General features: G+C 35.1%; 1 long non-coding RNA gene and 1 pseudogene across 1 annotated transcript in view; both read left to right on the top strand.

Annotated features, from left to right (window-relative positions):
• Positions 1-709: 709 nt before the first annotated feature.
• Positions 710-13,782, top strand: LOC125109821 (peroxisome biogenesis factor 2-like; annotated as a pseudogene).
• A 3,623-nt stretch (positions 13,783-17,405) lies between these two features.
• The window catches only part of LOC125109728 (uncharacterized), a 69,689-nt gene continuing 63,610 nt past the window's right edge, over positions 17,406-23,484 (top strand). The window contains exon 1 of the long non-coding RNA XR_007130361.1: positions 17,406-17,469. This is a non-coding gene — a long non-coding RNA (uncharacterized LOC125109728). The remainder of the gene's footprint in view (positions 17,470-23,484) is intronic.

Genomic DNA, 23,484 nt, shown 5'->3' with positions numbered 1-23,484 from the left:
GAAGGCAGCGGCTTAACCCACTGAGCCACCCAGGCGCCCCCTCTTTGTACTTTTTGATCAGTTTTTCTGGCAATCTAAAACTGCTCTGAAAAATGCAACCTATTTAAAAGAAATAATAAAATATAACCAGTTCATATTGCTATACCTGGGAAGACTAGCATAGTTACAGTGATCATATTTTTAGAAATGATTATCTAGGGGCGCTTAGGTGGCTCAGTGGGTTGGGCCTTTGCCTTTGGCTAGGGTCATGATCTCAAGGTCTTGGGATCCAGCCCTGCATCGGGCTCTCTGCTTAGCGGGGAGCCTGCTTCCACTCCTCCCCCCCTGCCTACTTGTGATCTCTCTCTCTGTCAAATAAATAAAATCTTAAAAAAAAACAGAAAGAAATGATTATCTAGACCTATACCTTATCAAAGGGCTGTTTTCTCATTTGTAAATACATTTATGGGCAAAGAATAAACATTATGTTACATTATTCCTAACCTGTTATGTATTCTCTGGGCCTCAGATATTAATAGATATTATATAGAAATATTTTATCAAATATATCTAGGAAATGCTGAACAAAGTAAGTTTTCTTTTTTGCAGTATTTTTGTGATCTTTTAATTTGCTAATGTGTAAAGTGAATCTCTAAGCCAAAGTAGTGTAGTATATTTTGCCATGGAGCCATTTTCTCTTTGGAAGAATATTTTGCTGGATTAGTGTGCCATGGGAAACACTTTGGGAACTGTTGATCTAGAATATTCAGGTAATTAATGCAGATGACACTTAAATGTTTCACCATTTCTAAATTATAATGGATTATCTTTGACAGTTATCATCTGTAATTCTGAATAGCAAAACCTCAGGGAAATTTTCTTTTTTAAAATCTTAATACAGGTAGAAAAGTTCCCAAATCACTTTCTTACTGATTTTTTCTGAACCTCTGTAAATCATGAATCATAATAGGAACCTGGCTTATGAAACATAACATACGCTATACCTTAAAATTTCCAGAAATCTGCACAAGAGTTGGCATTCTTAACTGACAAAACATAAACTCACAGAAGGTGGAAGGTTACTAGTATTCTCTCAAGAAGAAGCTATTAAGTTTCAGAAATGATGTACAATTTACCACAATTGGTTTGCCCTGTTCTATAAAAGGAGTATTTTAGTGTCTTCACCAATATCCTAAAAGCTTGAAAAATGTATATTATAATTTGTACCTGGAAGAATAGCAGATGCATTTTCTTTTAAGATTTGTTTATTTTTAGAAAGAGGGAGGGAGTATAAATGAAGGTGGGGGCAAAGGTAGAGGGAAATAATCTCAAGCAGACTCCCTGCTGAGCATAGAGACCACAGCGGGGTTCCATCCGACAGCCCTGAGATCATGACCCCAGCAGAAATCACGAGTCAGATGTTCAACGAACTGAGCCATCCAGGTGCCCTACTGATGTGTTATTAATACTATTATGGGAAACTCTAATGTTTCCCATTATAAACTTCAGAAAAGGGATTCTGAAGTTAAGTTATTAAAATCTATCCTACAAGTGATGTAATCAAGTATCATATGTGAGAGGGGAAATAAGAATATTTAAATAAATGATCAAAGTGCCTAGAAACTATCAATACCTTTTATTACCACCAATACCAAAGTGAAGTGATCCTAATTCTAAACTCAGTGAAGACACATTGGTATATGATTTAAATTCATTATGTGGAAATCTATCCAATTAAATTGTACTTGCTAGGAAAAATGGTATGTTTGCAATTAGGTTTTTTAGTCTGAACAGAGGCAAAATGAACCACTTACTAGATTTTCCAGGGGAAAATTATGAAAATATACAAATGCTAGTGCTCCACATTTGGTGATACTGTTTTAGTAGGTCTATGATGCGGTCCCAAATTTGTAATTTTAATCAGATTCTCAACAGTTCCATATGCAGCCATCCACTGCCTTTTTTTTTTTTTTTTGTGAACCTGCATTTAAAGTCAATGATGTAAAGCTGTGAAAGCCCAAAGAGCCAGAAGTAAGCAGCACTGATCTATCGGTAACTGGAGGAGAGACCATGAATCTAGTCAATATGGATATAGTCACAAGAAAATTATAATCTGTGTGGATCAGGAATAATCAGTTGAGTTGCCACAGTATTCACCTCTGTAGCCAAGCTTTTAGTTTACTAATTCAATATCCTATACTTAATTGTCAGATAAAAGGAAACATTTTGTCCTGGTTGTCACATGAGCACTGTAGTTAAGTGAAAGTGGTCTTACCATTACAAATTAATAAACTCGACTAACCTGATCCATCAAGCCTAGGTCCATCAACAATGGACCCTGCAAAACCAGAGAGCCTAATCCTGTGCGATAACAGATTCATCCAGAAAATGACACCTTGTGGGCTTCTCTGGACTTAGGCATTGCATTTTCTCCTGATGAGTCCTGAAGGTGAGGAGAGATTTCAGTTTTCTCACCCTTTCTCACAGTCTGCCGCCCTGTCCTAGATATCCCCTATCTGCTTGGATTCCCTACAAAAGCAGAATGGGACAAAGAAACTGAAAGAAAAACGAACAGTAATTAGAAAAGTTATTTTTATAATTTGGACAGTTTATTGTTATTATTATATAGATTTTTCTAGCTGTTGGTTAAGCAAAGTTTGATCTTTTGCCTTTTTGTGTGTGTGTGTGTGTCTGGTACATAAGCCCCAGAGGACTGTAGAATACAGTAAAAAGTTTTGCCATTTCCTACTTGTATTAGCCATAGGGCCAGACTATTGATCTTGAGTAACAAATCAAAGCAAATTAGTTTGCCCTTGTATCTTCAGAACATTCTCTGGAAGTCTCTAATATTTCACACAGGCCTATTATACAGTGATGATGGACCTCCAAAGCCCTTATTCTAATTTGGTGCTCATTTTTGTTCCCTTCTTCCTCTCTCCGTATCTACACTGTCTTATTTCCCCAGTCTGTTGCCATAGATTGCTTGTCTGTAATGAGACTCTGCCTTATAAATGTCAAACATAATGAAAAAAAAGGGAGAAAAACATGGCAAAGTTACCACCAAAATTCCTGGGAGTCTCATAGTCATAAAGGACACTGGTTTTGCAAATTCATCAGCTCAACTTTCATTTTTTTTTTTTTTAATTTATTTGTCAGAGAGAGAGGAAGAGAGAGCGAGCACAGGAGGACAGAATGGCAGGCAGAGGCAGAGGGAGAAGCAGGCTCCCCGCCAAGCAAGGAGCCTGATGTGGGACTCGATCCCAGGACGCTGGGATCATGACCTGAGCCGAAGGCAGCTGCTTAACCAACTGAGCCACCCAGGCGTCCCTCAGCTCAACTTTCAAATGAAGGTATTGTCTTTTGGCTCGTGACTCCGGGCAACTCTTAGTTTTTTTTACTCATTCACTCTACTGAGATTATTTCACTGTGAAATATAATAGTGAACACTTGAGAGCTTGTGTGTGTGTGTGTGTGTGTGTGTGTGTGTGTGTATAAAACTTACAATTTACCCAGCAGTGCAATTGCTGGGTCATAGGGTAGTTCTATTTTCAACATTTTGAGGAACCTCCATGCTGTTTTCCAGAGTGGTTGCACCAGCTTGCATTCCCACCAACAGCGTAGGAGGGTTCCCCTTTCTCCGCATCCTCGCCAGCATCTGTCATTTCCTGACTTGTTCATTTTAGCCATTCTGACTGGTGTGAGGTGATATCTCATTGTGGTTTTGATTTGTATTTCCCTGATGCCGAGTGATATGGAGCACTTTTTCATGTGTCTGTTGGCCATCTGGATGTCTTCTTTGCAGAAATGTCTGTTCATGTCTTCTGCCCATTTCTTGATTGGACTATTTGTTCTTTGGGTGTTGAGTTTGCTAAGTTCTTTATAGATTTTGGACACTAGCCCTTTATCTGATATGTCATTTGCAAATATCTTCTCCCATTCTGTCAGTTGTCTTTTGGTTTTGTTCACTGTTTCCTTTGCTGTGCAAAAGCTTTTGATCTTGATAAAATCCCAATAGTTCATTTTTGCCCTTGCTTCCCTTGCCTTTGGTGATGTTCCTAGGAAGATGTTGCTGCGGCTGACGTCGAAGAGGTTGCTGCCTGTGTTCTCCTCGAGGATTTTGATGGATTCCTTTCTCACATTGAGATCCTTCATCCATTTTGAGTCTATTTTCGTGTGTGGTGTAAGGAAATGATCCAATTTCATTTTTCTGCATGTGGCTGTCCAATTTTCCCAACACCATTTATTGAAGAGGCTGTCTTTTTTCCATTGGACATTCTTTCCTGCTTTGTCGAAGATGAGTTGACCATAGAGTTGAGGGTCTATTTCTGGGCTCTCTATTCTGTTCCATTGATCTATGTGTCTGTATTTGCGCCAGTACCATGCTGTCTTGATGATGACAGCTTTGTAAAATAAGTCAATTGGAGAAAGACAACTATCATATGATCTCCCTAATATGAGAGAGAGGAGATGCAACATGGGGGGTTAAGGGGGTAGGAGAAGAATAAATGTAACAAGATGGGATTGGGAGGGAGACAAACCATAAGTGACTCTTAATCTCACAAAACAAACTGAGGGTTGATGGGGGGAGGGGGGTTGGGAGAGGGGGGGTGGGGTTATGGATATTGGGGAGGGTATGTGCTATGGTGAGTGCTGTGAAGTGTGTAAACCTGGCGATTCGCAGACCTGTACCCCTGGGGATAAAAATATATGTTTATAAAAAGCACACTGCTTATTAGGAATATGGGGGAGGAAAAGGGAAAGTTTTAACCTTGTATTCCTAGAATAGAACGCTTCCTTTTCTTAAATTCTATCCCTCCCTTTCTCTAAATTTCCTTAAATTTTAATAAAAATGCATATGCTCATTTCAAAAAAACAAACAAACAAACAAACAAAAAAACTTACAATTTAAATCAGGATTTAGCCCTTAAAGGTTTTAGTTGGAAGGAAAATAGGAATTTAATCACTACCTTAAGAGCAAATATTTTAAGTAAGCATTTTGTTTTTGTTGATAGATTTTAAAAATTCCAAGAAAAGAACTTTACCTCTTCTTAAAAAATGGGTTAAATATCCTGACTACCCAGTAAATGTTTTGTGTTATACTTTTCTTTTATTATAACTTGATACAGAATAAACATTGGAGCATTTAAATACCCAATTAATGTATGTATTTTACTCTTGCTCCAATATATTACCTTAATGAATGCTTAGTTCTAGACTTTGCCAATGGAATATGTATATAGTGCTAGAACATGTTTGAGAGAAGGAAAATGAAATAAAAGTAATCTGAAGGAAAGAATTCTATAACTGTATATTTGTATTCATGCATAAAGATAGTCTCTTTCTACTTATGTCTTATAGAAACATTACAAAACAAGAATGAATGAAAAGATCACTTTGGGTAATTTCTTTTTTAGCTTGGAAATGACCTGAGAAGAATAATACATCTTCCACTTAAATATCAATTAAACACACTTGAACCACCTGCTTGTATGAGTTACTAGGCTTTGAAATATATGTATATTAGCCCATTTAACCCTATGTTGAGTAGTTATAATATTCCTTTGAAGACTAGAAAACTAAAGACAAGAGTTATTCAATAAATTTCCCTTTCTATGTAGCTATGTAGAAACACTACTTTTTGGACAGCTGTGGTAGATGAATCCTTATGGCTAGCATTTTTTTTTGCTTTCAGAATTCATGCTTTTTTCTCAATAGCACACCTTTTAATTGTACTTTAATGTAATTGGAGTAAAAAGGCAAACAATTTATTTATTTGTTAAACATTAATTATTCCCCAAAAGCTTAACATCATGTTGGGTAATTTTGGGGAATCACAAATGAAGACAATGGTGGCCTATCTTCAAGATACTTACAAAAATAGAAGGAGAAATGAAATATCAGTAAATAGCTACCTGTTCTACCAGTGATGCCCAGCTGCCTTTGATAATTTCCTATTGATTGTTTCCCAAAATGTTGTTAAGGAATCCATCTCACCTCTCTTTTTCAGTTTCACTGACAGTGACAACATACAGTACTCAATTAGTCAGTGACTAACTAACTCCCAATTCTTGCGGCTTAACACAATGTAATCCAAATCCGTGCAAAGCAAGTTAGAGTGGATTGTGGGGAAAGAGGAGCATGGGAGACACTGCTTCAATCACTCAAAATCTCAGTATCCTTCTGTTTGTGGTGTTATGGTCTATACCTGATCTGTAAAACTAACTGAGGAGAAAGGATGATGCAAAAAATATTTTTATGGTGCTAATTTTCATCCATGTATCACTTGTTGGACTATAATTGTATGGCCCTGACATAAAGGAACAGGGGTTGGAAAGTGTATATTATCTGTGTTCCCAGTAGAAAAATAGAATGATTCTATGAATAAAAAAAGTTGTCTTTGCCACAAGTACTTTTGCCCCCTTGTTAATTTGAGAGGTCTGATTAACAGAAAGTAAACCTAAAATGCAGATCAAAAAAGAAGTTTTCCAAATAGCATGGAGGACAAGGGGAGATGGAGAGGAGAAGGGAGTTGAGGGAAATTGGAAGGTGAGGTGAACCATGAGAGACTATGGACTCTGAAAAACGATCTGAGAATTTTGAAGGGGTGGGGGGGTGGGAGGTTGGGGGCACCAGGTGGTGGGTATTGTAGAGGGCACGGATTGCATGGAGCACCGGGTGTGGTGCAAATGAATACTGTTATGCTGAAAAAATAAAAAAATTAAAAAGGAGATGTGTTGAACAAAATTGATCCTGAAGTAACAGGCCTTGTACATACATTCAATTTAAGAAATGTTGGGTACTGGGTGTGGTGCATGAAAAGAGTTTTGGAACACTGGAAAAAATAAAATAAAATGATTTAAAAAAAAAAGAAGTTTTCTAGGGTGTATGTAGGGCATGGAGAAATCTTGGGCTTTTCATCTGTTAAAAAAAAATCCATATACTCAATTTTCTTCTCTCATATCCCCTGTTAACTGATACTTCATTTCTTACAGGATCTGAGCAGTGGTGGGGAGAAATTGCACTTATGTTTGGTCTCCTACAATTCCCTGGAATGCACTTCAAGACTGAGCTTTGGAAGTATTCAGGGATCTTCTTTCATCTCTGTCTAGGGAAAGTGATAGGTCTATCCATCAGTGTTGTCTCTTTTTCACTTATTCACTGAGTTTTAAAAAAAAATATGTCTTTTAAAAATTTATTTATTTATTTATTTGACAGACAGAGATCACAAGTAGGCAGAGAGGCAGGCAGAGAGAGAGAAGAGGAAGCAGGCTCCCTGCAGAGCAGAGAGCCCAATGCAGGGCTAGATCCCAAGACCCTGGAATCATGACCCGAGCTGAAGGCAGAGGCTTAACCAACTGAGCCACCCAGGTGCCCCTTAAAAAATATGTTTGATGTCTACTATGTACTAAGCATTAAGGCTGAAGGTGTATGTCTGTGTGTGTGTGTGTGTGTGTGTGTGTGTACATAAAGAGTGGTCAAAATGGACATGGCCCTTGCCCTCTTGGAACTTATACCTTAGTTAATGGGGCACAGTGGGGGCATATATTGAAGCTATAAAAGGAGGTACTTCTAAAAGCAGATACATATTATGAAGGAAGTTACTGAAGGCTGTGCAATATATTATAAGAGGATTTATCCAAATCTTAGATGATTTTGGAGAGCCAAAGAATAAGTGAGAGTTAACTAGGAAAATAGGAAAGGGGTCCTGAGCAGGGGGCATACTCGCCCCAGTCCCATTCCCAATACAAATGACTGGGGTGCCTCCACTTACCATTTTATGTGAAGCCACGGACTCTGCAGCAGTAATTATGTAGATTTTCTACCAGTGTGACAGGATAAAGAAAATCATGTGAACCTTCTCTGAAGTCTCCAGTGAATGAAATTAATCACTTTTGATGAATAGGAATCTTTTTTCTCCTATGAGTGTAACACATTTATTCTCTTGATCCAAAAGTTAAATTCTGTTTAGATTGGGCTTCTGTGGACTTTCTGACCATGTAAATCTTTTAGTATCCCTTTTCTATTCACTCCTAAATAAACCTTTTTGCATATTTTACAACAAATGGTATGAATAAGACATCAATATAGTTCTATTAATATTTAACTAGGAAATGATTGTAGAAATAAATGGATGTAGGTGTTCACTTAAGTGCCATAAGGTGCTTCAAACATTGAAGAAGGAAGTAAGTTCTGAAGTAAATGCATCGATCCTATAGTAGTCAAGGCCGACACTTTACAGATAGGAAAGGAAAATTATAATTATGTTTTAGGAAAGTTGTAGTCAGTTGGTGTGGAGCTGGCTAATACTGATGCCAAGTTGAGAACTGATTGGTGATTTGAAGAATTGCTTTTAATTTTTGTTTTATTTGTAGAAAATTAAAAATTTATATCCTTCAAGCAATGATTAACCTGATTATAGGTATTAATAGCCAAAACACCACTTTAATTTTATTTCCATTTCTGAAATATAAGAATGTAATTTTCTAGCAGGCTTATAAAATTCAAGCACAGTTGAAATTATAATGGACACTAATGACATGTAATCAAGGCTGAGCCTGTTAGCTAAATAAACAATTTTAATTTGTGTTTGAAGTGTAAACAGAATGTAATTCATGAAATATTTGTTTCCTACTTGGATACTAGCTGACATTTTGTCTTTATCCTGGCCATTAGTATGGTGAAAATGTTTCCAATTGTTTTTTTGTTATGAAGGGATCTTTCTTTAAAATCATTCATAACTCATTGAAATATTTTATTTGACAGGATAACTGCAACCTGAATACTCAGCAATGTTTTTAAAACCTTCAAAGTAAAAGATAAAAAGGTGTTTCATTCAGCAAATATAATATCAAGCACAGAGATTAGAAAATTTGCTTCACCCACACTGTGTTTTGGGTTAGAGCATGAATAACCCACCAACCAAGAGCTTTAGGAAACATATTATCCTCTAGAGTGAGTGACTGTCATCTTGTATCACAATATATTAGAATCTTTCCTGCATCCATGACACCAGATGAACTTCCTTGGTTGTACCAAGTATCAAGAATTTGATTCACTATCCTTCTGAAAAATATTCTATATAAATATGACTCTTTATATTATAAATAACAAAACACTCTATTCATGGTGGCATAAACAGTAGTTATTTTATTGGCTCATATTACTGAACCATCCAGAGATAAAACATCAGATTTAGCTTCTTTAAATTTAACTTAATTTCAATTAGCCAATGTGTTTGCACAGCTGAGTCCCCATTTCTCTGGGTTCTTTCCTCTGAGGAGTGCTGGCTTTGTCCTGGGGGGGACTTCTCTCAAAGTAGCAAGATGACTACTGCTAATTTGTGGGCAACATGATTTTGTGTTTATATTCACTGGATGAAAAAGGGGGTCTTTTTCACTCAAACATAATAAGGGCTATGTGGACCAAATTAAGAAACTGCCGTGAATTTAGGCTTAGATTTATTATTCATCCATAAAGTGGTAACTGTTATGAAGAGTAATTGAGTCACCCTGAGTTCTGGGTAATTGGGTCTTTCATGGTAAAAGAGGAGATGGTGGAAGGTCAAGAAAGCACACCTGTTATCTAACAAGTGCTTATTTTTCCAACAAGTCCTGAATCTGATGCATTCTATTCTTATAATATCATTGCTAGACTTCTGCGCATAATGTTGAAAGTCATTTTACTATAAATCCTAAATGGGATAGAGCCCCAGAATGAATCTGGTATTCACTAACCTTTACTAGTTTGAAAGGTACACAGTTTGCATAGTTTTTCAGATTAAAGAATAACATAATACCACAAATGTACATCTTTCCTCTTAATAAGGTGACGGAAATTTTAATGGAAGTCAGGCCTTAAGTGAAACATTGGAAATTTTTAAGATCATATGTTCTTGTTCCTCAGAGCTTAAGAGAGGGAGGAGCAAAGAGAATTTTGATCATTGAAAAGGAAATGTCCTAGTTTTAAAATGGTATAGATTCTCATCATATTTTTGGAATTACTTTTTTCTTGCCTTGAAACTATAAAGTTTTTAAAATTTTCATGCACTTTTAAACTTTCATATTGTGGGTGTGCTGGAAACAAACCTTCAGTGGCATTTAAAACCAAATTAAAGTTTATGAAAAACTTCTAAAATTGTGGAGTTTATCCTATTTAAGATTCTGCCACACATGAAGAAGAAGGGATGAGATGTGAAAGGAAAGTGTGTCTTCTGGAAGACAAAATGGGATGGGCTGGGGGTTTGGGGAGCAAAACATTTATGACCATTAATGTGCTCTTACCATGGAGATCACAGACATTTCCTTAAGTAGTAACATTCATAGTAATTACATGAAAGTTCAGAAAAGCACACATTCCCTGGAGTATAGTTAATCACATATGACATGACTTTTTTCTTTGTAGATGCTAAGTGCATGTCACACAGTGAATTTAAACTACCCACCTCTATTGTTACTTCCTTACCGTTATGGACAAATATATAAAATATTGTTAATATTCAGAGTGTTCTGGGGATGTTGAAAATATGCAGTATTATAAATTGTTAGTGTGACTACAACATTATACAACATTTTCTGGGAATAATTTTAATACATACAAAGGCCTTAAAATATATGTACCCACCAGTTCCTCTTCCAAAGATTTGTGCTGAAATAATTATTGGACGAGTGTGAAAAACATAGGAAAGATATTCAACAGGCATAGCTTATAAGTATGAAGGAATGAAAATGACCTATATAATAAAGTATTATTTATAGCTAAATGATAATATAAATTCAATATTTATTAGAACAGAAAAATGCTAAATTTTTTTATCTACATTGATGAATAAATTTAATGTGATTTCCAATAAAAAGTGTCAATAAAAATATAAGGTAAGATAAAAAATTGGAAAATGAATAATAATTAGAGGGTGTTAAAACTGCCACAAATAAATATAGGAAAGCACAGTAGAAAGGAAGGAAAAAAAAGAGGAATGAAGGAGGGAAGGAGGGAGAAAAGGAAACAAAAGGGAGATACAGCACTGAAGGATTTCCATTTCCTATTGCTGCATAACAAACTACCCTGAAATTTAAAGGCTTAAAACCACAATCATTTACTATGGCTCTTGAGTCATGATGATGGAGTAATCTCAGTTGCGTTGCCTGGTTCTAGGATTATTTAGACGGACCTCATCTGAGGCAAATGAGTTCATTGGTCCTGTTTTACCCGATATTCCTTCTCAGTGGGTTTGTGGCAATGACAATGTACAATAAAACAATAGAAACACGGAATCCTTTTGAGCCAAGACTCTGAATTGGTATATTGTAACTTCTACTACTTACTATTAGCCAAAACAAGTCATAAAGTCTCAGAATGAGGAGGTTAATATAGGAATGACTGAATTATAGGATGAAGGGCATGGATAAAGTGTGAAGAACTGGGGGCATGAATACAATCTATGAAAACAGGCATGTAACAAATTACATACTTTTGTAATCTGTAAAGGGTTCTTACAGCACTCAAAGATTAATTACTCAAAAGAAAAAAAATGTGTAAAAAATAAGAAAATATAATTCATTCAAACAGGGATATAATAGTCTTACAAACATAAATCTCATTAATAATCTTTGACTTCATTTATAATTAAAATAATGCTTATTAAGATAATGAGATACTTCAGGGCACCTGGGTGGCTCAGTGGGTTAAAACCTCTGCCTTCGGCTCAGTTCATGATCCCAGGGTCCTGGGATTGAGCCCCACATTGGGCTCTCTGCTCAGCGGGAAGCCTCTTTCCTTTCCTCTCTCTCTGCCTGCCTCTCTGCCTACTTGTGATCTCTGTCTGTCAAATAAATAAATAAAAATCTTTAAAAGAAGATAATGGGATATTTCCTCTTATATCCAAGAGACTGACAAAGTTTAAAACTTTGGTAATAGATTATGTTGGCCAAGGTGTGAATGTCCATAAACTTTCCCATTCCCTCTTGGTAGAAACTTATTATTAAGACCTCATTTGAAGATAATTTGGTAATATCCATTATAGTATGAAATGCATGTATTTTTTAAACAACAGTCTTCTAAGAATATATGTATATATATGAATATATGTGAATAAATATATGACAGATATTAATTATAATTACAAAACACTCAACACAACTCAAGTATCCATCAATATGATTATGCTTTCTCATACTTTGTGCTTACATAAATTATGATGCATTATTTACTAGTATACCTTACAAACATCAAAACAGTGACGTAAATCTGTATGCTGTTTTTTTGTATAGGGTTTTTGTTGTTTCTAGAAATAATTTTAATTTGAATAATATAAGGTGTCTAAAGTTGGAAGCAGTTTCCTTTTTTATTATATACCTACTTATACTGTTGATATTTTATAATGTATTATTCAAAATGACCTTGAGAAGTAAAATGTGCATGGCATATTTCTTGGTAAAGCAGTGAGTGAACAAAAGACCATTTAGGTATCATCCTTTCTCTATAGAATTATACACATAAAGACACATGCACATAGAAAAGATTGGAAAGTTGTGCACCAAATTATAAAAAGTAGTTTTGGGGTAATCCAGGTTTTGCTAGGAGAATCCAAGCTTCCCAGAGAATGTCTCAGAGAAAGTTATGTGGAACAGGGGTGTTTTGCAGACTCCTAAGACCTCTCCCTTCTTAACTGCCTGTGAATAAGAGACTTCTAAGAAGACCTGGCTTCCAGAGAAGAGAACACGAAAAGGACAAACAGAGTGCTAAGAATAAGTCAGTTGGATGCACTTGAACTGAACAAGCTCCTGGAGCAGCTAGTTTGGTCCCAGTTTCCTCAGTGCTTTCATGGATTTAAGCCAGGGCTGTTAGCCCACTTTGAACCAGAGGTAAAAGCATTGCTGTGGCTTTTCTTGTGGCGATTCACCATCTATTCTCAAAATGCCACTGTGGGATAATCCATTTTGAATATTCAGTATAAAAATGATTTTTCCACAAAGCTGAGGTACCAGCCACCAAGTAAGAATCAGAAGCTGTGGTATGCTGTGTGTACAATTGGCAGGACGTGGCTGGAAGAGCGCTGCTATGACCTGTTTCGAAACTGTCGTTTGGTATCATTTGGGAAAGCCAGGCAGTGTATGAATATCATGGTTGGACTTTTTAAATTATGTGGGCTGATTAATTTCCTGATTTTCCTTCAGAGGGGCAAGTTTGCAACTTTGACAGAATGTCTCCTATGCATTCATTCTGTATTTTGCAAGCCCCAAAATGTACGTGAAGTTGGCTTTGAGTATATGAATAGGGAACTTCTCTGGCATGGTTTTGCTGAGTTTCTGATTTTTCTCTTACCACTTATTAATATCCAGAAATTGAAAGCTAAGTTGTCTTCATGGTGTATTCCTCTTACTGGTGCTCCTAGTAGTGACAATACATTATCAGCCAGCCAGTGGCAAACAGTTTTCTTTGTGTGGAGAGTGGGCCAACCATGCCTCACACCATAAGATGTGAGCACATCTTCTGTTACTACTGTGTCAAAAGTAGTTTTTTATTTGATGTGTACTTTACTTGTCCTAAGTGTGGCACAGAGGTACACAGTGTGCAGTCACTGAAATCAGAAATTGAGATGTCAGAAGTGAATGTTCTTTAGAAACTAGGATTGTTTCCTCTGAGGAAAACTGTATTATGTTCAAATCCTTAATATTAGTCATCCCAAGCATACTGTTTAGGTATCTTTTATGAGGGGATGTGCTTCTCAGCCACTGTCTTTTCCTTTCCAAGTATGACAACATTTTAATCACTAGAAACTGCATGATTCTGTACATATTATGCAAACAATAATGTGTTACTTTTCTTTAAATCATTGCATTCAATTTTTTTTAATTTTTAATTTTTTTTTGCATTCAATTTTTAATGTTGAGAATAATGAACAGTTTTTGTCCGACTGCTAAAAACACTCTTTCATTTTGCTACTTCCTAGAAAGAGGTTAGATTCTAAAATAATTTCAGAGACTCGGGATGAGTGTGTATTTATTTTCAAAGATGGCATTCATTATAACATCATAATCTGACAATGATAAGACCCTGTTGTTTTGAGACTTAAGATCTAGTGCCCCAGTTGTAATTTTAAGCTACTCTCTAAAACGTGTTTTTAAAGGGTTCAGTTGGCTTCATTCTCAGGCAAAATGATGGCCACCAGGAGCTCCAGACTGATGTTTTGCCAGCTTTCCGATCCCCCAAGAATAAAAGCCTCTTGCATAATAGTACTGGCTAAGTCCAGGACCTCATTGTCATTGGTCTGCCTGGGATTACACATTTATGAACCAGGACAGAAAAGTACTAATCTGAATTACTAGATGTGTACCTCGTGGACCCATAGTAGGGGAGAGGCAGTTCACCACAGGAAACTCAGGTGCCATTGTAAGAATAGTGGATGGTGGGCAGGTAAAAACAACAGATCCCTACTAGAGTCCACATTTGCCTTTTCTCTTATCAAAAGTCTGTATGTATCCTTAAATTTTGCCGGCGATCCAAGTTGATGAGGATATAAGTAACTGAATAGCTGACTTAGATTAAAGATTTAAAAGGATTAAATAAATATTTTGTTATACCAATAAAAAAAAGTAGTTTTAATGGAATATCAGGTGATATTTGTAATTATTTCCATATATCATTTTATTTTTATTTTATTTTTAAGGAGCATGTAGTATCTTTCTCATGAAAAACTACTTTTATTTATTTATTTATTTATTTATTTATTTATTTATTTATTTTTATTGATGTATAATGTATTATTTGCCCCAGGATACAAGTCTGTGAATCATCAGGCTTACACATTTCATAGCACTCACCGTAGCCCATAGCCTCCCAAACGTTCACAACCCTACCATCTTATCCCTACCTCCAATCCTCCAGCAACTCTCAGTTTGTTTTGTGAGATTAAGAGTCTTTTATGGTTTGTCTCCCTCCCGATCCCATTTTGCTTCATTTTTTCCTTCCCTATGCCCCACATCCCCCCACCCTGCCTTTCAAATTCCTCATATCAGAGAGATCATATAATAATTGTCTTTCTCTGATTGACTTATTTCGCTCAGCATAATACCCTCTAGTTCCATCCATGTTGTTGCAAATGGCAAGGTTTCATTTTTTTGATGGCTGCATAGTATTCCATTGTATATATATACCGCCTCTTCTTTATCTATTCATCTATTGATGGACATCTAGGTTCTTCCCATAGTTTGGCTATTGTGGACATTGCTGCTATAAACATTGAGATGCATGTGCCCCTTCAGGTCACTACATTTGTATTGTTAGGGTAAATACCCAGTAGTGCAATTGCTGGGTCATAGGGTAGCTCTATTTTCAACTTTTTGAGGAACCTCCATGCTGTTTTCCAGAGGGTCTGCATCAGTTTGCATTCCCATTAGCAGTGTAGGAGGGTTCCCCTTTCTCCACATCCTTGCCAACATCTATCGTTTCCTGATTTGTTAATTTTAGCCATTCTGACTGGTGTGAGATGGTATCTCATTGTGGTTTTGATTTGTATTTCCCTGATGCTGAGTGATGTGGAGCACTTTTTCATGTGTCTGTTGGCCATTTGGATGTCTTCTTTGCAGAAATGTCTGTTCATGTCCTCTGCCCATTTCTTGATTGGATTATTTGTTCTTTAGGTGTTGAGTTTGATAAGTCCTTTATAGATTTTGGATACTAGCCCTTTATCTGATGTATTTGTGAGTATCTTCTCCCATTCTGTCAGTTGTCTTTTTGTTTTGTTGAGCTACTTTTATTTTTTAAAGTCACATCTTTCTAATCTGCATTTACAGATGGTACCTTTGAATATATTCCCTTAACTATCATTTAACAAATTTTGAGTGCCTGACCACTCTGTTATCAGGAGGTATTCTGGGTGTTGCAACTGCATCCAGTGTAAGAGGCTAATATTCTAGTACAGGAACTAGATAATGAACAAACAATAAGAAAACGAATGAGTAATATAATTTCAAATAGTGGTTAATACATTTAAACATTTGAGAAGTAACCTGGTTTGTTTCCTGCTCAGAGGAGCTTCATTCTGCCTTGACCCAAAGTTATGAGACAAATCTCTGATTCTCCTGGCCATTTGCACATATTCCTCTAACACACTTTTTATTCATTGACTATCTACTTTAGGAAAGTGCTCGATGCTAGAGATATTATCTTAAATGAAATATGTCTTACCTTTTAGTGCTTATAGTCCTTAATGTAGTAGGCCATTTTTCTATTATACTTATTTTTCTCAAAAGAAGAATTTGACCTGATAATGGTTCTTAAATTGGGGGAATCAAGAGAATTTAAGCACAATTTGGGATTTTTATCAAAGTACACTTGGCAGACTTATATTTTATTACTGCAGTCTACTGGACTCACACCATTCTTTTGGGTCTGTGTTTATAGGAGCTGAATGTGTAGGTGGTATATATGCTTTAGACACACCTTAGGTGATTTCGATGTATCTCTCTTAATTGGGAGCCACTGAGTTTGATCATCAGTATGGTCAATTCCAGCTTGAAAATGGGACATTGCTTTAGCTTATTTAGTCAGCCAATGGGGAAAAAGGTACAAAATTTATATCTCTGTCTCTGTTGGTATATAAATAATTCCTATGAAAACACTAGTTGAAATTACTCCCCCAAGAATTGTCTGGCATGATTCTTTATGTTCAGAAATGATGCTACTGACTACTAGCAGCAAATGTGACTTCAAAGTCAGTGGGCAAAGGGAGCATAAATATCTCCTTGAATATAAATCATAATGTCAAAACAACTTACTGAGTCAAGAGTCAATGGGAAGAAGAGATAGCTTTATCATTTGTGTCATGAGGATAAAGCCACTTGTTGAGTTACTGGTTCATTGTTTAAGTGCAGTTCTGGTGACAAGTGTGGGCACCTGTGGAGTTTCACTTTTCCAGAAAAAAAAACAGAGAGAGAGGGAGAGGAAGAAGAGGGAGAGGAGCATTGTACTAACAGCATCTCTCTAATTTCATGGGGTATCTTCAGTATCTCTGCAAACACTGAACATTTATTGTGTGTCCAGTGTTTAACTCAGTCCTTTGCTCTTTTTTCTTCACTTGAATTTCAAGAACTTGAAATATTAGGAAAGTAATGACCTGGAAGAATACTGGAACCCTGAAAACTTTGTCTAGCTACCTCTAATTCCAGAATACTCATCTTTGAACTTTTATGTAAGAGAGAAATATATTTCTATTTGTTAATATGGTGTTATTCAAATTTTCTTTCATATGTAGCCATACTGAATCCTTGATGATAGAAGTGATGATACATATAAATAAAGTAACCGTGACAGACAAGTTTTAGGTTGTAAATCTAATTAGGATTCTTACAGGTTCTCTTCTGATCTAACAGAGGCTCTCAAATTTTATAGTTAAAATTTTAAAAATCCATACATATTCATCAATGATTAAAACAGTAACAAAAATATTTTGAAGAGATGAAACTGAAGAGATAAAATTCAAGAAGCAGAAAGGTCTATAGAAATTTATTATAGTAATAGTAATGAAAATAGGAATGGTAGTTCTAACATTAAAATTTTTAAAGTATTTACAATTGAGTAATAACATTTAAATATGTCACTAAAATGTAATAATGCAGTTGCAAAGTATATTGGCTATGTTTGATTTGTGAATAATTTTACATTTAAAAAATTTTATTGAGATATATTTCACATGCAACATTGTATAAGTTCAAAGCATATAGCATATTGATTTAATACATTTATATTGTACTATGATTGTCATTGTAGCATTAGCCAGCACATCTATTATCACATAATTATTTCTTCTAGTGTTGGGAATGATTAAGATTAAGATTAAGATTCTAGTGCCTTATTAATTTAATGTTTATAATACAGTTTTGTTGTCTGTAATCACTCTGTGTGTGTTAGGCCTCCAGGAATTAGTTGTCCACCAGTTGCAAATGATTTGTGAATGATTTTAGTGATGGATTAGGGAAGGGATGATTCTTTTTTTTTTTTAAAGATTTTACCTATTTATTTGACAGAGAGATCACAAGTAGATGGAGAGGCAGAGAGAGAGAGAGAGAGAGGGAAGCAGGCTCCCCGCTGAGCAGAGAGCCCGATGCGGGACTCGATCCCAGGACCCCGAGATCATGACCTGAGCCGAAGGCAGCGGCTTAACCCACCGAGCCACCCAGGCGCCCCGGAAGGGATGATTCTAACTAATGTTGTTTGTCATCCTTGGGTGACTACTAATCAGTCCCTTTCTAATAGTATGGCCCTGGTTGTCTACTAGATGTTTTAATATATTGTGATTAATTTCTCTGAACAGAGAAGTGTATAAAGTAAAACAAAAAATCCTGTCATTGAGATGGGATGAGATCCTACAGGGATGTGAGACTTAGACTTATGGAAGTGTCTGTTATTTCAGTACATAGCTTTTCTCTTTAAGCATTTTGAAGAGGATGATAAAGCTCAAAGTATGTGGCCAAGAGTCCATGACAGGAGAGACACCATTTAATTAATGAGATATGATGTATGGTTGATTGATTTTAGAGCACATTTGGTGTTTTTCACAAATGATCCATCTTAATTTTGGATATATTATCAATATACTCAGCAAATGTCACTGATGATGCCTATCACAACAGACATGTTTTTCTATGAAAAGTCTAATTTTCCCCATAATTCATCATTTGTTTTTAGTTCAGACCCAGTTTTATGGATTTTCCCATAAATACGGATCTTGAAAGAAATAGAGGAGAAGCACTGTTTTACTACTGTCCTTTGTTAATGTTAAATCCAAATACTGCTATATAGTAATATTGCTTCATTGAATCTTTCACATAAAGTGTTAGGTAAGTTATTAAGTTATGTTTTCTGCATAACCATGGGCTTGCTTTTGGACCTTTTTTTTTTCTGTTCTACAGGTCATTCCTTGCATCTGTATTCTACTAAGTTAATGTAGCATGATAATAATTCTTATCTCATAGGACAAGGACCCCACTTGTTTTTCTTCCTCTTAAATATACTGGTTCTTTTAGGGACTTGGATTTCCTGCATAAGTTATACAACCAGCTTCTTAAATTACTCCCCCAAAAGTGATTTTTTAAAAGTTGAGAATTATCATGAATTTGTAGGTCAATTTTTGAGGAAGTGGAGCCTTTGTGATTTTAAGTCTCATCCACAAATAAAATACATGTAGGTATTGATTTAGGTGTTCTTCAGTAGTTTTCAATAAAATGCAAACATTTGGTCTATAAAGTCCTTGTGGGTTTTTTTCCCAGATTTATTTCTGAAAATAGATTTGTATTTTATTATTTGCATATTGTTTATATATTATATGTTTTATTTATATTTTAGCTGCTAAAGTTATATTTTTATCTGTTCCTAGTGTAGAGAAATATAATTAAGTTTGTATTTTGTTTTTGTATTCAAAACTTGTTAATCTCTCTTACTAATACTAGCAATATATCTGTAAAATTTTAGGGAGCAACTATGAAGAGCAGAGGTTACAAAATGCATTCTGTGGACCAAATCTGGCCTCTCTTTGTTTTGTAAATAATTTTTTATTGATACACAACCATACTCATTTGTTTATGTATTATGTATGGCTCCCTCCATGATATAAATTTATTTTTTTAAAGATTTTATTTATTTATTTGACAGACAGAGATCACAAGTAGGCAGAGAGGCAGGCATGACAGAGTTTGGTGGGGGGAGCAGGCTCCCTGCTGAGCAGAGAGCCCGATGCGCGGGGCTCATTCCCAGGACCCTGAGATCCAGACCTGAGCCGAAGGCAGAGGCTTAACCCACTGAGCCACCCAGGCATCCCCACGATATAAATTTAAATAGCTGTAGCACTGATCACACATACAGCAAAATATTTACTATCTTGTTCTTTACATAACATGTTTGCTAACCTGTGATGTAGAGTCATATCCATCTTCTCCCAAAAGAGCCACAAAATTTTGGTTTTTTTTCTTTATAATCTTTACACCTTTTAATTATTATTATAGTAAAATGGTAGTGTTTCTGTTATGATATTGAAAAAATATTTATACTGTGTCACCTTGTCTTGTTCCTGCCCTATACAGAATTACTTTCACCACTTTGTCACTAACTATGATATACTATAACTACTTAAATCAGGCTAAGTTCCATATTATTTCTAATTTGCTAGGAGTTTTATTATGAATGAATATTGAATTTTGACCAATGCGTTTCTACATATATTGACATAGTCATATGTTAATTGTACTTTTAATGGTTTTATGTGGTGATTTACAGTAATCAATATTCTAATGTAAGTAAAAAGTTGCTTACCTGTCATAAAGTTAATTTGGTCATATTGTGTTACCTATTTTAGAAAAAAACCCAGAAAAGTGGATTTAATTTTATAACGGAGATAGGAGTGTTCTCTAATTTTAATTTCCCATATTGTCCTTCAGTGGGTTTGTGGTCAAGTTGTAACAGTTGTATCAAATGTTTAAGATTAGAATCACTGCCTTTATGCATGGTTGTTAAAATTCACTGTTTAGGACTGGAGTTTTCTTTAGGATAAGATGTTTTAACTACATTTTCAGTAATTCTAGTGAATGTAGAACTACTCAGGTTTTCTATTACCTTTCTAAATTTATTTTATTATGGTAAGAAGACAATATGAAATCTGTTCTCTTAATAAATTTTTTTTTAAAGATTTTATTTATTTATTTGACAGAGAGAGATCACAAGTAGACGGAGAGGCAGGCAGAGAGAGAGAGTGAAGCAGGCTTCTTGCTGAGCAGAGAGCCCGATGTGGGACTCGATCCCAGGACCCTGAGATCATGACCTGAGCTGAAGGCAGCGGCTTAACCCACTGAGCCACCCAGGCGCCCTCTTAATAAATTTTTAAGTGTATAATACAGTAATGTTGAATATAGATACAATGTGCTACAGCACATCTCTAAAACCTACTCATATTGCTGAACTGAAACTTCATGTCCATTAATTAGTAATTCTCCATTTACCCTTACCCTGAGCCCCTGACAAACAGCATTCTACTTTTTGAGTCTTTGACTATTTAAATTTGACTATTTTAAATACCCCATACAAGTGGAATTATGCTGCATTTGCCTTTCTGTGATCATTTGTATATCTTTGGAGAAATGTCTATTCAAGTCCTTACCCCACTTTTTATAATTGGGTTATTTATTATTTAGATGCTCAGATGATTGATTCTTCAGTATTTTATCTTTAATAGGAATTATTTGAATAATTATTATAGTTGTAACAAAATATAAAATTGTACTTTGTTTTTGTATTCAAATACTTGTATACATATGTATACAAATATTTATAAAAATAAAAATAATTACTTGAATTATTATTATAGTTGTACCCCCACCATTTTAGTATATAATATTTGTATTATTTTTCAATTCTTAATTTTCCTTGCTTTGCTGTCAATTTTGCTTTGTATATTTTGAGACCAAATCTTTAAATACATACAATTGTACTTCTCGGTCTATTTTTGGTGAATTAAAGTGTTCATCATTTTAAATTACCTTCTTTTATCTTTAGCAATGACTTTTTCCCTTGTATCTATTTTGTCTGATGTTAATGTAGTCATACTTCTATCTTTCCATCAAGGTAATTTTCAGTTACTGTTTCCTAGTATATCTTTTTTCCATCTCTTTACGTTCAAACATTCTGTATCTTTATGTGATAGATAATGCTCTAAAATTTTAAATATGACATTTACTCCATTTCATTTTTTTATATTTATTGTACCATTTATTGTGCTTCTTTTTGCCCTACTTGCATATTTATTTTCATCATTTTTGCCTTTGTTTGAATTGGTTGTGATTTATTTTTTATTGATTTTTCTCCCCCTCCCTTTACTAGTTTGGAAGTCATGAACTGTTTCTTTACCTCTAGTGTTTACACCACAGGAGCTTTACAACATAAATGGTTCTTTGTCAGATCTAATGACATATGATTATTGGTACCTTACTTCTTTTTATGGAAAATACAAGGGACTTAGAAGATTTAATTATATTTAACCTCCCGCTGACATGTGCTTTGGTTTTTGTAATTCATACATCTAAATGTATATATATTTACCATTGATTTTCTCATCTTTCCTTCTTGCTTCTTTAAGCTTTTCTCTGGTATCATGTTACCTTCAGCCTAAAGTACATATTTTAGAATTTTCTTTAGCTCATGTCTGCTGATCTGAAATTCTTCTACTTTTTGTGACATTATTTATCTCCATTCCTTAAAAGTATTTTGAGGATTACAGAATTATGACTTGACAGTTACTTTCTTTCAAGCCATTTACAATGCCATTCCATTATCTGTAGGATTCCAATATTACAGTTAAGAAGCCTGCTGTCATCTTTCACTCTTTTTAGATTCTCTTTTCTTTCTTCTTTTAAAAAATAGCTTTCCCATGATGTTTGTAGAGTTAGATTTTTTAAAAATTAAGCTTATTTGAATGTTGAATCTTTGAATTGATGTATTTTATTTGTTTTGGGAATTCCTTAGGTATTATCTCTTCGAGCATTCCATTTGCTTCATTTCTTCTCTCATCTTCAATTAAAGAGATGTTTGATAGTCCTATTTCATTCTCTGTCACCTATTCTTTCTTTTCTGTTTTAACCTTTAATTTCTTCATACTCATTGTGAATAGTTTCTGATCTATTCTCAGTTTACCACTTTCCTATCCACTATGTTTAATAGAGGATTAAACTTGTCCATGGAGTTCTGTTCATTTTTTCCCCATTCTGTTATTTGTCTGTTTTCCAAATAGGGAAAATTATATTCTTATCTGTCCTCAAGTTTACTGAGTTTATCCTCCCTCATTTCTATTCCACTATTTAACCAATTAGTGAGTTTTTTATTAAAATTATTGTGTTTTTCAGTTCTCTACTTCCAATTTGGTTAATTTTAAAGAAATAACTACTTTACATTTTAGAATAGACTTAGATTTACAGAAAAATTGTGAAAATAGCACCAGGAGATCCCATATGTTCCATAGCTAGTTTCCCCTTTTATTAATATCATATGTTAATATGGTACATTTTGAAAAATTCATGGACCAGTATAACTTCATGTGCTGTCCTGATAGACACCACCTAGCAGTTGACTCTCTGATTGGACCCAATGAAATCATGAACTATAACAGAGTGTGTGTGTGTGTGTGTGTGTGTGTGTGCACGCATGCACATGCAGTTTTTCCATTGGTGTTTCAATGGAGTATAGATGGTATTTCCAAAAAACTTACTCTGTTATTAGACATTCTTTTCTCAGTTCTTTTGATTGTTTTTGACAAGCTTTTCATGGAGGTTTCTTTTATCTATTCCTATTGGCTGTTCTATATCAGAGACCTCTGTAGTGCCCTGTCCAGAATATATTGGGGCAGCGGGGGCAGGCAGTGAGGAAACAGTTATCTCAGGACTTGGGGAACAACAGTGAGGTTCTGTTATTTTATAGTCTGTGTCTAGTAATTTCAGTATCTAAAGGCCTAGGTATGTTTTTGTTGTC

Source organism: Lutra lutra, chromosome 9, assembly GCF_902655055.1.
Source record: "Lutra lutra chromosome 9, mLutLut1.2, whole genome shotgun sequence".
NCBI classification, from domain to species: Eukaryota; Metazoa; Chordata; class Mammalia; order Carnivora; family Mustelidae; genus Lutra; species Lutra lutra.
The sequence above is the reverse complement of the archived record's forward strand: the minus strand, read 5'-3'. Positions and strand labels throughout refer to the sequence as shown.